This window comes from Propithecus coquereli, unplaced genomic scaffold (genome assembly GCF_000956105.1).
Source record: "Propithecus coquereli isolate 6110/MARCELLA unplaced genomic scaffold, Pcoq_1.0 Scaffold122, whole genome shotgun sequence".
NCBI lineage: Eukaryota > Metazoa > Chordata > Mammalia > Primates > Indriidae > Propithecus > Propithecus coquereli.
This window is the reverse complement of record NW_012136303.1, coordinates 4,083,035-4,097,424: the sequence shown is the minus strand read 5'-3', so window position 1 is coordinate 4,097,424 and position 14,390 is coordinate 4,083,035. Positions and strand designations below refer to the sequence as shown.

Sequence of the window (14,390 nt, the reverse complement as noted above, 5' to 3'; positions counted from 1 at the left end):
AGAAGCCCTGCATATCCCAGCCACCAGCACAGTTACGCTGAATGAACAAATGCATGCATGCGGGAAGGAAGGAGAGATGACGGTGGCCTGGACTGGCTAGTAGCAGCGAAAATAGGGAGATGCAGTAAGGTTCCTGTACATTTTGGAGGTGTGTTACATGGAATTTAACGTGATAGCCCCTGTCTTTTCCCAGAGAGGATGTGCTCTGTCCTTGTCTGGCGCTGGGCACAGTCCCATCCTCAATCGCCCTCCAGCCTACACCTCGCTCCGCCTCAACTCGGGAAGTGCTCTGAGCTGCACAGAAGCCTGCCCAGGATAAGCCAGGGTAGTTCCTGCGGGCGAGCAACTTTGCATGGCGTTTGAATAGCGCACAGCCTGCGGAAGGGAAACCGCTGACCACAGAAGGGCCGGAAAGGTTTAAGACTCCGCGTGGGGCAGGGGCCAGGGCCAGAAGGGAGGGATCAGAATGGTGGGCGAGACGGATCATAAAGCTTCGAGGGTGGGTGTTAGAATCCTGTAACAGTGATGAGGGTGGGGTAGCTTCCAGAACGAGGTTAGAATCTTTGAAGAGAGCCGCTGGAATCCATTGGAAGGTGGGGTTAGAATCCCTGGAGGGCGGGGTTGGAATTTTTGGAAGGGCGGGATTAGACTCCTGCGGGTTAAAGCCATGGGGCTGAGGGGGTAGGTGGGGGTTGGGATCACCCAGGGGCAGTATTAGAATCCTTGGGTTAGGGTCGTAAATCTTGAGGCTGGGGTTAGAATCCCTTGAAGAGAGGGGTTAGGATCCTTCCGTTGGCTGGATTAGGATCCTTAGGTTACGCATCCTTCAGAGGTGGGACTGAAAATCCTTTGAGAGCAGGGGTAGGATTTTAGGAGCAGGAGGGCGGCTGTTGGGGCTCTTGGGCAGGCGGTTCAAATCCCCGGGGGCAGGGCTTAGAATCCTTTGGGGACAGGGTTAGGCCGTTTGGAGGCGGCATGAGGATGTGTTAGGAGAGGCGCAGGACGCATTGAGAGGAGCGGCGTGGGGGTGAGGGTCTTTGGCCGACAGGCTAAAATCCTAGATCCTAGGGCCAGGGTTATTATCCTTCAGAGACCGGGTTAGGATCTTGGGGGGGAAGGGTTAGAAGCCTCGGGTGGGTGGTGGGGTTTTTTCTGTTTTGTTTTTTGTTTTGCTTTTGTCGCCGGGCTGGGGATCCTGCGAGCAGGGCACGGAGGTTATGACCCTGGAGTAGCAGGTTATGATCCCCGGAGCGGGGTTAGAATCTTTGGGGGTGGTGTTAGGACACTTCGGGGCGGGGTTAGCATCTCTCTGGGCGCGGCCGAGGCGCCCAGATGGCCTGTGGGCGCCACCGCGTCCCTGGTTCCAGCCCGGCCGCAGGGCGGGCGCTTAGACGCGGTGGGAGGGACCCGGACGCGGCCGCTCGAGGAAAGCCCGAGAAGGCCCACGGCACCGAAGCCCCTCGGAGCGCCGCCCCAGCTTCCTGTTCTCGAAAGTCAGCCCGTCTTCCTACGGGCCGAGCGCCCCGGGGCTGCGGAGCTGGGGGGGCGCTCGAGCTGCGAGGATCCGGGCTGCCCGCGAGACCAGGAGCGGGCGCCCAGGTGAGTGCGGCGGGCCGGGCGCCGGGGGACGCCGGCCCGCGAGGGTCCTCGGCCGCGGAGGGAGCCCGGGGTCCTGGCCAGGGCTGGCTGTGGGTGCCGCTGGGGGCAGCGCGGGGAGAAGGGGACGTCGGGGCGCCGCGGACAGGAGTGGAGGGTGCGCAGGTGAGGGGCGGCACTGCCTCGGCCCAACTGCGATCCTAGGATAGCCCGACGGAGGGGAAGCTCGGGCGGGTGGAGTGACTTTATGCTCAAGCGGCCACTTCTCTGGGCCGTCCAAGTTCCCCTTCTGCAAAATTTTAAAAAAAAAGAAAAGAAAAAAAGGAAGGGATGGGGGCTTCACACAGCCCAGGAGGGGAAGGCCCTTACGGTTCCCAGTGGGGGTGGGTGATGGGTCACACCGGGTTGACAGCTGGCGTGGGGAAGGGGGCAGCAGGGCGGAGGCGTGACGTGCTAGCCACACCCTGGCCCGCTGCAGCTGGGTCGGCTCGCACCGCTCCCTCCCCGGCCCCCGCCCCCAGCAGCTCCAAGTCAAACCCCAAAACCTCCTGGACAGAGGCTACAGGATGTCTGCCCTGTCACTTTCCTCCTTGTTGGGCAAGTCATTCTCTCTCTGAATTCGTTTCCTCATTTGTAAAACGGGGCTACCTAAGTCTTTCTTGCAAGGATGCTGTGAACTGGAGCATGCGAGAGGCCGATAGCGCAGCGGTTCAGGGCGGGAGGGGGCTTCTAGGGCAAACTGCCTGTTGGACCCTGTGCAGAGTATTTGGCCTTTCTGTGCCTCGGTTTCCACCACTGCAGGATGAGGAGAGTAACAATACCTCCTTCACGGGGTCGTTGTGAAGATTAAATTGAGGAAAGCTCCCAAGCACTGACGGATACGCATGCTTAACACATGCTAACTATTGCCCTGTCTGCTACATACAGCCCAGGGTTCTCGGACATGAGTGTACATCAGCATCCCCTGGAAAGCTCGATAAAACCCAGATTGCTGGGCCACAGCCCCAGAGTCTGTGATTCAGCAGGTCTGGTGCGGGCCCCTGAGAATGTGCATTCCCAGTTGATGCTTGGTACTGCTGGTCCCGGATCCACACTGGGAGAACCGCTGGTGTAACCTATGCCTGGCACAGAGCAAGGTCTCAGCAGATACCATTCAGCCTACCCATGCTTCTCTCTTCACTCTCCTGTTTCTTGTTGGTGGGGGAGGAAGTTAAAATACAGAAAAGTGAAGAGAGTGATATACTAAGTATCCCAGGAACCCACCCCCCCACCCCAGAATTAATAAATCTTAGCATTTTGTTATGTTGGCTTCAGATTTTTAAAAATAAATTTACTAAAAGTGATAGATTAAAACTGAAGCCTCCCCACCTTGTATCCTCTCTCAGTTCTGTTTCTCTCCCTCCCTAGGGGCAACCAGTCATGAATTACAGGCCTTCCAGCCTGGGTCTTTATAAATGTATGTGTATGTGTATAAATGTATGCATTTGAACAGCACATAGAGTTGTTTTCTGTGTTTTAAAGATCTACATAAATGCTATCTATGTGAGCCTCCTGCAATTTCCTTTTCCCCCTACTTCTTATTATTAAGTGGACAAAATCAATCCAGGATGAGAAATAGAGGTCTCATTCATTCATTCCTCCTAGCTGTGAGGTATCTCAGCAGGTGAAACCCCACATTATTTCTCATTCCCCTGCTGACGGACATGCAGGTTGTTCCTAGGTGTTCACTACAATAAACAATATTTCCGGGGCCATTCTGGATGTGGAGCCTCGAACCCATGTGCAGGTGTTTCTTGAGGACACCAAGAGGCTGGATGGTTCCACAGAGGGGGCACCTGTCACCCTCCTCTTTGTATGAGAGGAGTACTGAAGCCTGGAAGCCTGGTCACGGAGGGTGTCTGGGGTGGAGAGGAGAAAAGAATCTGGCCCCGTTGACCTCCCAGCTCTCTTTAGACCCAGGGCCTTCTCCCAGCCCTCATGTTCTCTGCTGCAGAGCTGCGCTGGCCGTGCTCACTGTGCCTGGGAGTTAGTGGATACTTAAAAAACGAAAGCATGAATTTTTTTGTGTGCAGGGGATAGCAAACATTTTCATATATTTTTATGTAGTCTTTTCTATGTACTCTTAAATTAACATAATTAGTATAATGCTGCATATATGATTTTTATCTTACCCATTTGCTTAGCATTACATTGTGAGGATTTTTCCAGGCCATTAATGGCTGCATAGTATTTCATTGTTTGGATGTACTATAATCTGTTTAACATTTCTAGCATAGCACTCTTGGATAGTTTGTAGTCTTTAAAAATGTATATATTTTTTTGAGACAGTCTCACTCTGTTGCCCAGGCTAGAGTGCTGTGGCGTCAGCCTAGCTCACAGCAACCTCAAACTCCTAGGCTCAGGCGATGCTTTTGCTTCACCCTCCCGGGTAGCTGGGACTACAGGCATGCGCCACCATGCTCGGCTAATTTTTTCTATATATTTTTTAGTTGTTCGGCTAATTTCTTTCTATTTTTAGTAGAGACGGGGTCTCACTCTTGCTCACGCTGGTCTCGAACTCCTGATCTCGAGTGATCCTCCCGCCTCGGCCTCCCAGAGTGCTAGGATTACAGGAGTGAGCCACCATGCCTGGCCTAAAAATATTTTTAATTGAGGTGAAATTCATAACTTTATAAAATTAACCATTTTAAAGTAAACAATTCAGTAGCATTTAGTACATTCAGTGTTGCACAACCACCACCTCTATGTAGTTCCTAAAGGTTTTTCATCACCCCCCAAAAGGACACCTTGTACCCATTAAGCAGTTACTCCCATTCGCCCATTCCCCCAGTTCCGGGCAACCACCGATCTGCTTTTTGTCTCTATGGATTAATTTATTCTGGATATCTCATATAAACGGAATCATACAATATAGTAGTATGTGACCTTTTGTGTCTGGCTTCTTTTAATTAACGTAATGTTTTCAAGGTTTACCCACATGGTGTCATGTATTAGTACTTCATTCCTTTTGTGGCTGAATAATATTCCTTTTGTATGTATATATCACAATTTCTTTATCCAATCATATGTAGATGGAAATTTAGGTCGTTGCCACCTTTCGGCTATTGTGAATAATGCTGCTATGTACATGCATGTACATACATGTATTTGTTTGAGTACCTGCTTTCCATTCCCTTGGGTATATACCTAGGAGTGGAATTGCTGTGTCACATAATAATTCTATATTTAACTTTTTGAGGGATCACTAAGCTGTTTCCCACCATTTTACATTCCCACCAGTAATGTACAAAGGTTCCAATTTGTTTCACTTCCTTCCCAATACCTGCTATGTTCCTCATTATTATTATTTTATTGTGCCATCCTCACAGACGAGGGAAGCATGAATCTTAATCTCATCCAAACCAGGCTGCCTTCTGGGGGCTCTTACACCAAGGGGCAAGGCTAAGGGTGTCTGCATTCAGGGGATCAGCCAGGGCTTGGACTTTAAACTCTTCTAGAAAGTAAGTTCCATAAGGGTATGAACATGTCTGTTTCGTAAACCACTGTATCTTCTAACACCTGGCACCCGGTACATAGTAGGGCCTCAAAAAAACACTGAATGAACAAATGTAACCAATGTTGAATAGCTCCCCTCCCTTGCCTGAGATACACAGGCACACACGCACACATACACAGTGATTCTTTTCAATGAGTTGCTAACATTTAAAATTAAGAGAGCTCACGCAGTCTGGATTTGTCTTTCGAAAAGCTGGAAGAGTTGGCAGCTCTGGGACTAGAACCGGCATTGCTCACGCTCCTCTGCTATTCCCTCGGGCAGCCTTGCTGTTGCTGGGCAGGGCCTGCCCTGGGTACTGCACGGAGCTGTCCAGGGTGCAATGCCCTTGCCTGGCCTGCTCTCCTCATGCCCAGCACCCTCCAGGCTCCTATAGCCATTTGAGTTTTCAAGCCCCACCCTTCAGTCATGACAAGGCTTCTCTTTTTATAGAAAAGGAATGTGAAGCATAGAGAGGGCAAGTAACTTTCCCAAAGTCACACAGCAAGTTAGTGATACAATCTGTCACAGCCTCTGTCTTCTAGGGATGGGGAAGCTGCAGCCTTCTTAGTTTAAGATCATTTTTTTTTAAGCACCAAAGGAGGCAAGAAAAGCTATATTTTTCTCTGCTGCACCCCTTTTAATAAAAGGATTTGTTCTGTAAAATTTGGATTCGGTCAAAAGGCTGCACGTAAGGACCTAGAAGGCCACAAGCGGCCATAAGGCTGCAGGTTCCCCACTAAACCAATCCCCACAGCACTTTAGTCCCCGCCCCATTTCTTCAATTTTCTCCACCCCAGGACTGGGAGTTTGAGTGTACTTTGGAGGCATGAGCAATGATGCAAGAGAAACCCTTGCTTGAAAGTAAAATGTGCCATGTTCTTGGGCAGTGGCTGTGACCACACACGCTGCACCCACTACATGATGCTGCATCCTCTGGATGGTGCTGCACCGGGACTCACACTCCTAATCCTCCCCTAGAGGCACAAGCTTGATTTCCAGCATCACCCCCAAGTCCTTTGGCCCAGGAGATACAGGTGCAGCTGAGAGAATAGGAGTTCCACCCTCATCTCGGCTACAGCAACGAACAGTAGACATAGCACGGGAGACAAACTTGAGTTTGAGTGCCAGCTCCGCTTCATGCAAGTTGGGATGCACTGGGCAAATCCCTTCGCTCTCTGAGTCTCAGTTTCCCCATCTGAAAAGTGGGACTAAAAAGGATACTACCTCAGGATTCCTGCAGCACAATTTCTTTTCTGTTAAAACAGACACACACACACACACACACACACACACACACACACTATGCTTCATAATTCCTGGGGTAGATTTGCCTTAGTTTGAGTTTCCTTATAAGGGGGCTCTAGACAAGGTTTCAAATGCATATAGCTTGAGAGCTGATTCCAGAAACCCTCGGAGAGGAGTGTGGAAGTGAGACGCAGAGGGCAGCCAATAAATGTGTGCTACCAAGTCAGTTTCCACTGTGGGCACCTAGAGTTCAGTCCCCCTGGGAAGCGCTGGGAGCCAACCTAGAACACGTTCAGGAGCTGGGGGACTAGGACACTTGTCCACCCGATCTTGTCAGTCACTGGTTGAAAGCTGCTCCGGGGGGCATCATAATTTTCCAGCACTTTCAGCTTGCCAAGCTCATGGGCAGAGCAGGCACCGGTAGCCTCAGAGATGCAGGTGCTAGCAGTTGAAAGTCTAGCCAGACTGTTCCAACTCAGCAAAGAGCAGAATGGTAGGGGCGGGGCACAGGCAGCATCTGCTTCAATATACATGTACGGAAATGCAGAGGCAGAGGCCAAGTGTTGGCAGAGGGGAGAGCTGGCCACAGGGGGCTTATAAAATGAATAATCCAAGCATCCCTTAGATTTATCTGTAATGTTTTAATTTTTAATAAGAAGTATGCACTAATGTTTTACTAGGCGATGAAAGGTAATTTAAAAAATAAAACACAAACCCCTTCAAGAAATGAAAGAAACTGGCCAGGTGAGGTGGCTCACTCCTGTAATCCTAGCACTCCTAGGAGGCTGAAGTGGGAGGATCACTTGAGGTCAGGAGTTTGAGACCAGCCTGAGCAAGAGCAAGACCCCATCTCTACTAAAAATAGAAAAAATTAGCCAGGTGTGGCGGCATGCACCCGTAGTCCCAGCTACATGGGAGGCTGAGGCAGGAGGATCACTTGAGCCCAGGAGTTTGAGGTTGCAGTGAGTTGTGATGATGCCACTGTGCTCCAGCTGGGCAACAGAGCGAAACTCTGTCTCAAAAAAAAGGAAAAAAAAAAAGAAATTTAAAAAATAAAAGAAACTGAGGCCTGGAGCTTTGTCAACTATTAGAAAAACTGTAAAAAGATCAGAGCATGTGTTACTGTGGCTTTAAGGATTCCATTTGTGGAGGACAGGTTTGGGGGCAGCTGATTTCGGAGCATGATGGCAGGTTAGAGTGGAAGTTACCTGTGCAGTGAACTGGCCGCCGTGTCCTGTCTGAAGGTGGCAACCTCCACTCAGCTCCAGCCAGGGAAAGACTTTGCTTCTCTCTGAGCATAAATGAGCAAACGTGGATGACCCTTCTCAGTTTAAACACATATTCATAGCTGCTGTTTAGATGGGAACTCTGGGGCGTCCAGGAAGCTAAAGGGGACTTCATTTAATTATTCAACAAGAATATATTGAGCATATACTGTGTTCTAGTTTTACACACTGGGGATGAAGCAGTGAGCAAAACAAAGTCCTTACCCTCCAATGTCGTACATTGCAGTGGGCAGACAGATGATAAATCAATAGGAAATACAATAGGTGTGTTAGTTCAGGTCCTTTGGGAAGCAGATTCCCAGAGCATTAAATGTGCAAGAAACTTGTTAGGGGAAACATCCATGAGAGAAAATGGGGAGAAACCAGGAGAGGCTAGGAAAGGCACATCTGACCCCTAATGAAAAAGAAAAGGGAGGAGAGAAGGGCGGAAGGGAATGCGGAAGTGTCTGCAATGCAATTCTAAGGAAAGTTTGGCGAGGCTGTCGGGGAGCCTTCGGCCAAAGTGTATTGTTAGAGGTGCCCCAGATGTGAGCCTGCCTCAGTCTCCCCACCGTGCTCAGTCGTTGGCTGGGAGCAGCCCATGAGGACGGTGATGGACTCCAAAGCACATTGGTCAGCTACACTCTGCAGTTGGAGATCTGAGAGGTGCATTCTCATGGCCACCACATTAAGAGGTGGTTCGGGCCATAAAGAATATAGCTGGGAACAGGCTAGAAAGGGATGTGAGTTGGGGGTAGGGGCTCCTGTCTTAGCCAGGGTGACAAGGTGCAATCTTTGAAGAGATTAGACGAAGTGCAGGAGGCTTTAGTGAAATACGTTGCAGAAAGCAACACGTACAGGGGCCCTGGGGTGGAAGCATGGTTGGTGAGTTGAAGTGGGGTGGTGTGGCTGGGGTGGAATGATCAAGGTATCACTGGAAGGAGACAGGTCTGCGAGGTTGAGGGGGGCAGATCATGGAGGTCCTACCTACCGTGGAGGGGACTTAGGCTTTCACTCCAAGTGAGACAGGAGCCCTGGGAGGTTTTGAGCAGAAGAGGCATGTGACCTGACTTACATTTTGAAAAGCTGGCTTATTTGTAAGAGGCAGAATGGGGATTCAAACCCGGCTCCATCTGACTTCAGATCTCATCCAAATTGCCCAGTTTTTCCAAATTGCCTACCTTAGAGGTAAAATTATCCCAAGGAGATTCACAGTTGCCCTGGAATTCTGAAGTGGACCGAGTGACCCAAGGGTAACGGCAAACATGGTAGGAGTTTAATAGTTTGAACAAGTCGTTGGAACACGTGCCTCTCGGAGCCAGCCCTTTGGCCGAGCCGGGGAAATGACCGACGGTGCCGAGTTCTCCAATGCGCTGTTCTGTCGCTCGCCGTTGTGTGAGCAGGGACACAGCGTTCGCCCTCTCCGGGGCTGTTACCCCACCTGTGCAAGGAGGGCGTTGATCTCCCAAGCCCTTTCCTGTTTGCAAAATCAAAGTTTTGAGCTCTGCGAGAGAGAAGCTGAGACTCAGAAAAGGGAAGAGATGAGGAGTCAGGGGTGACCCCCAAATGTCTGTTAGAGACAACAGTCACTTGGGGATAGGGTCGGTTCATTCAGGAGACAGCCAGGGAACCTGAGGAGAGGAAGCTGTGGGGCTCCGCACCCCCAGAAACCACTCAGAGAATTGGCCCCTGTTGAGGGAAGACTTTTTCCCCACCCCCATGGCTGAGCTGTTCCGAGAAGGGAAAGTTCCTCTAACTGAACAGTCTTGAGCCCAGGGCCCCCAGCAGTCTGCCTTCCTGAGCTTTCTGCCTGGGTTCCTCCTTCCCCCCCTGCCCCTGCATTGCCTACAGTCTCTGGGGCTGAGCCTAGTGGAAGATGAGAGGCAGGAGAGCTGGGTGCTAGTTCTACCCGCCACTGACCACCTGGGCAACCCTCTCTCCCATGGGCCTCCATTTCCCTATCTGGAAAATGGGTTCATAATTCTGGTCTGCTGACTTCAGCCAAGTATGGTAGAGAGTAGAACACAATACATTCATTCCACAAATGTACAGGGAGGGCCTATAATATACCAGACACTTTTAAGACATGGCTTCAGTGCCATCAGCTTAATGAGGTCCATATTCTACCCATCCTCACCTGCTCTAATGGGTCTAGTACCATCTTAACTTCTCTTCTATCAAAACCTGCTTTCAGAGAAGTCTTTGCTATTAGCCATTTATACTTGAGTGTGAATTACAATCCCCCGTAAGAATTTCCTCAGCACTGGGCAGAACTCTTCAATGTTTAAGGGGGAAGAAATCCCACTGCAACTGGCTCAAGCAGACAGGGGAGGTTATTGGAAAGTCTATGAGACATCAGCTTCTGGCAAGGCTGAAAGAATCTATATTTCTCTATTTCTTGTCTTTGCCTTGCTGCTGAAAGCCTTTGCTCTCATTGGCCAGAACGGAGTCACATGCCCACCTCTGCCTCTATCATTGCAACTCTGGTTGGCCAGACTTGATCACAGACCCACCTCTACAGCCCGAGGTTGGAGTCAGCTCTACTTCAATCCATGAATTGATACTTGGGGAGGGGTGATGCCCAGAGGAAAATTGGAGAACTGTTGTTAGAAGGGGGAGCAGCTTCTCTGCAGGAACGAACTACAGTTGTCCCTTTCAGACAACTTCTCATCCAACATCTCACTTCACATTTGGAGAAACTGAGGCTTAGAGAGAAGTTGAGACTTGCCTGAGGTCACACAGTGAGCTTGTGGCAGAGATCAGACCAGAATCTAGGGCTTCACACCCACAGCCCTTGCAGGCCTCTGCTTGAGCATAGAAACTTCCAGAAAACCATCTCTGGCCCACTCCATGGATGCTTAGGCAGGTTCTGCACTTCGGCTTGACTCTGAGAGCACAGGAGGACGGGAGGCTCCGCAGCCAGCATGGCAACCGTGGGAAGCAGCCAGGGCACGCAAGCTGAGCCTTACCGTTTCCCTCCGGTGCAGCACCCTGCAAAATCTGAGGAGGTGGAGCAGGTTTCAGGTTCCCGGGGTCAGCAGTGGCCTGAGGAAGTGTCTTTGCCAGGAGTCAGCAGTTCTGAGTGTGAGGCCAGGCGGGCTACTTCTGCTCTCAGAGCCTAGTTTTGAAGCACATCAGACAAGATATGTGTCTGCAGAGGTTTTCAAAAGCCTTTCACATCCCTAGTTATATGGGACGTAAGCCAAGCCTGAGAGGCAGGGGCCCCCTATTTAACAGGAAAGAAAGTGAGGCTCAGAGAGGGGAAGTGACTTGCTTAAGGTCACATAGCTGGTGGGTAGCAGAACTGCCATCCAAACCCAAGTACTCTGTCTCCCAAGTTCAGCCTTCATTTCACTACATCGGTGGGTCTCAGTTTTAGTGTGTGTAAGAATTTCCTGCAGAATTGTTGGAAATGCAGATTCCAGGCTCTCACTCCCAGAGACTCTGGTTCATTTGATCCAGAGTATAGACCAGGAATATGCAAAAATCAGTGAAGACACTTTGGGTGCAAGTGGCAGAAACCCAACTCAAATTCGCTTAGATGAAATCGAGAATTTATTTGCTCATGAACTGGAAAAGTCCTGAGGTTGACAGGCTTCAGGCACAGCTGGATCTAGTTACTCACCATGTCTTCAGGAATCACTATCTCCATCCCTCAGCTCTGTTGTCCTCTGCTTTACTCTAAAGCAGACTTTCCCTTCCTGATGTCAAGTTGGCTCCCAAGAGCTCCAGGTTCCTACATCCCAACAACACAGAAAGATAGAGCCTTTTTCCTCATTTTTCCAGCAAAATCTCAGGGCAGAGTCTGATTGCCTTGGTGAGGAGCACATGCATGCCTATAGCTGAACCAATCACTGTAGCCGTGGGACATGGGATTCTCTGATTGGCCAGGCCTGTATCAAATTGCCAATCCCTGAAAACAAGGGCGGGGCTAGCCCCACCGAAGCTCATGCACCGAGTGGGAGAAAGCCGGTTCCCCAAAGGAAAATCCAGGTTCTGTTATCAAAAGAGTGGTGGACGCTGAGGAGACAGAAGCAAAAGGGGTTCTCTAAGCCAGGGCTTCTCAACTACAATGTGCACATAAATCGCCTGGGAACCTTGTGAAAATGCACATTCTGATTTGGGAAGTGGGAAGATTCTGCTTTCCTAACAGCTCCTGAATGAGGCTGATGCTGCCGGCTCGCAGGTCGGCCACACTATGAGCAGCCAGACACCCTGTTGGCATTTCTAAGATCACTTCAAATGTGTGTTATTCAGGTGATGGATACCCTCAAAGCCCTGACTTGCCCACTACACGGTCTATGCATGTGACGAAATTGCACGTGTACCCCATAAACGTGTACAAATAAAAAGAAAAAAATAAATAAAAATTTAAAAAATAAATAAGCTCACATTAAGCCACTCTGTAACAAGGCACTCTGCAGAGAGGCCCCAGGCTAGGTAAACCTCTTCTGTCATCCTCTCCCCACCTTAACCCATCCCATGGTCCCCAAACTCACCTGAATAACATCAGTGTCTTCTGTTTGGGAACGACTTGTTAACATACTGTAGACAGCTGCCAATCACAGCTGGAGAAATCATCTGTTGTGTCCTTCAGTGACCTTTTTATGAGGAGCCACATAAATTCTCTTTTGAATTTAGTGGTCAAAAAATATTTTTTTCTGTTGACAAATTGCTGTACTTCCTGCGACCTTATGGTGACATTGTACAAGTTTCCATTTTTATCTTGGCTACTAGGAAGCTCAGAGATAAATCTAGTACTCAATGGCAGTAGCAGTCCCACCTTAAGCTTTGGTTCAATAATCTGTCTCTCCTAAATTGTGTAGAGTTACACTTTTTGAGTCTTGAAGTGCACCATATATGATTTAATATCGTAAGCCTGCTCAAATCTTTTTGGAAGTCAGTTCTTCTTTGGAACATTCTTGACTTTCTCCAAATCTTCATCTATTGAAATCCTCCCTGCTCTTTAAAGTTCAACTCATTATCCTGCTGCTCAATTGTTATAAACAGGTTGCTTTTTCTATGAACATACTAGCACCCACATACACACATATATTCATTTACAAGAGTGGTTTAGTATTGTACATGTTTTGCAGTTGCTTTTTTTCACCCAGTATCTTAGCAATCTTTGCATGGCTCCTACTGTCTTTGCTACTCTCGAATAGCTTCTCTTTTTTCCTTTCACTTTTTTTATTGTGGTAAAATACACATAAATTTTACCATCTTAAACATTTGTTGAGTGTACAGTTCAGTGGTATTAAATATTTATAATGTTGTACAACCAGCACCATCATCCATCTCCATAACTCTTTTCATCTGAAACTCTATACCTATTGACCAATGACTTCCTATTCCCCTCTTGCCCCTTTTGTAGTACCAAAAAAATGAATGTAAAGTATCTCACTGATAATTTTTATATTTATTACATGTTAATCATTTGGACTTATTAGGTGAAATAAATGCATTTCAAAATTAATTCACTTGTTTTTACTTTTAAAAACACAGCTGTAGAAAACTTCAAATTATGCACGTGGCTTACGTGACATTTCTGGGTCTAGTGAACATGAGAATGGACATTTCTGATGCCCACTCCACACCAGGGAGTGCACACGATTCTCTCAATTTAGGGGGACAGTCACAGTTCACACAAATTTGACTCTTGCCAGTATATCACTTTTTAAAATCACACTTTATTGTACAAAGATGGAATGAATGGGAATTCCCTATTTTAAAAGTTAACTTCTCCCACGGCACTCACTCTAGCCAGGGCAACAGAGTGAGACTCTGTCTCAAAAAAAAAAAAAAAAAAAGTTAACTTCTCCAGTGTGGCAGTATCTCTAAGCCTGTGGGCCAAAGACATTGCATGCAAACTGTGCTTGCTTGCTGCTCCACGGTAGTGGGACGTTTGCTAGTAAATAGAAATGGTTGTGGTTGTTTCTGTAGTGCTTCCTGTGTGCTGGGCACTTTTACATCCATCGGCTCACTCTTGCCCACCACCACTCTGGAGATAGAACCCCCATCATCCTTTCTCAGAGGTGGCCTTGGACTGTGAATGACCACAAGGCCTTCTGTGATCTATCCCTCATGAATATGCAAATTTTCTATCATGACTACCATGAATATGCAAATTAATAATGCAAATGATACTTAATAGGTGCTCAATATACATGGGATCAAGAATCATGATGCTCACAGCTGCAGATCAGTGGCTGCTCAGAGAGATGGAGGGAGATGCCCTACCTCACACAGCAGTGCTCTCCCCAGAACATCCTTAAGTTGAACAAAATGTATGAAATGTGGTATCATTTTATGTCATACAGAACCACGAAGGTGCTGTTTAATTTCCCAGACTTGTAATACATACTTATCACAAATCAAAGAAAGATGTTGGCTTCAGTTTTAAATGTACACGAGTACATTATAAAACAGTGATTAATTGTGATAATTTTTCAAATTAATGATGTAGCACTCCCAGAGTCTGAACGTGTCCCTTCCTTACTTTACTCACAAAAGGCAAATGAAGCAAAACTGCTCAAGTCTTGAGGTGATAAATCTTTCCCAGTTCCCACCAGGACAGACAAATCTCTGCAAATAAAAGGAATCTTTTTTCCTTTTTAAAAAAGTAACTGCCCTAAGCCTAGGAATTTGGGACTTTTTTTTCCTTAAACCACAAACACATGTTTATTTTAACAAGAGAAGTATAACTGGGTTCTGACTGCCTTAGAAGAACATGGCAATTGTGCAGAGAC

The 14,390-nt window shown here is 48.2% G+C and overlaps 1 protein-coding gene across 5 annotated transcripts in view; it reads left to right on the top strand.

Moving 5' to 3' along the window:
* Positions 1-363: 363 nt before the first annotated feature.
* HCK (HCK proto-oncogene, Src family tyrosine kinase) overlaps positions 364-14,390 on the top strand; it is a 42,284-nt gene continuing 28,257 nt past the window's right edge. For 2 of the 5 annotated variants that reach the window (XM_012637752.1, XM_012637751.1), the window contains exon 1: positions 1,362-1,599. The gene's annotated coding sequence lies outside the window, so the exon portion shown is untranslated. Of the gene's footprint in view, positions 416-1,361; positions 1,600-14,390 lie in introns of those variants that run through there. The other 3 variants (XM_012637750.1, XM_012637749.1, XM_012637748.1) reach the window with 2 other exon arrangements.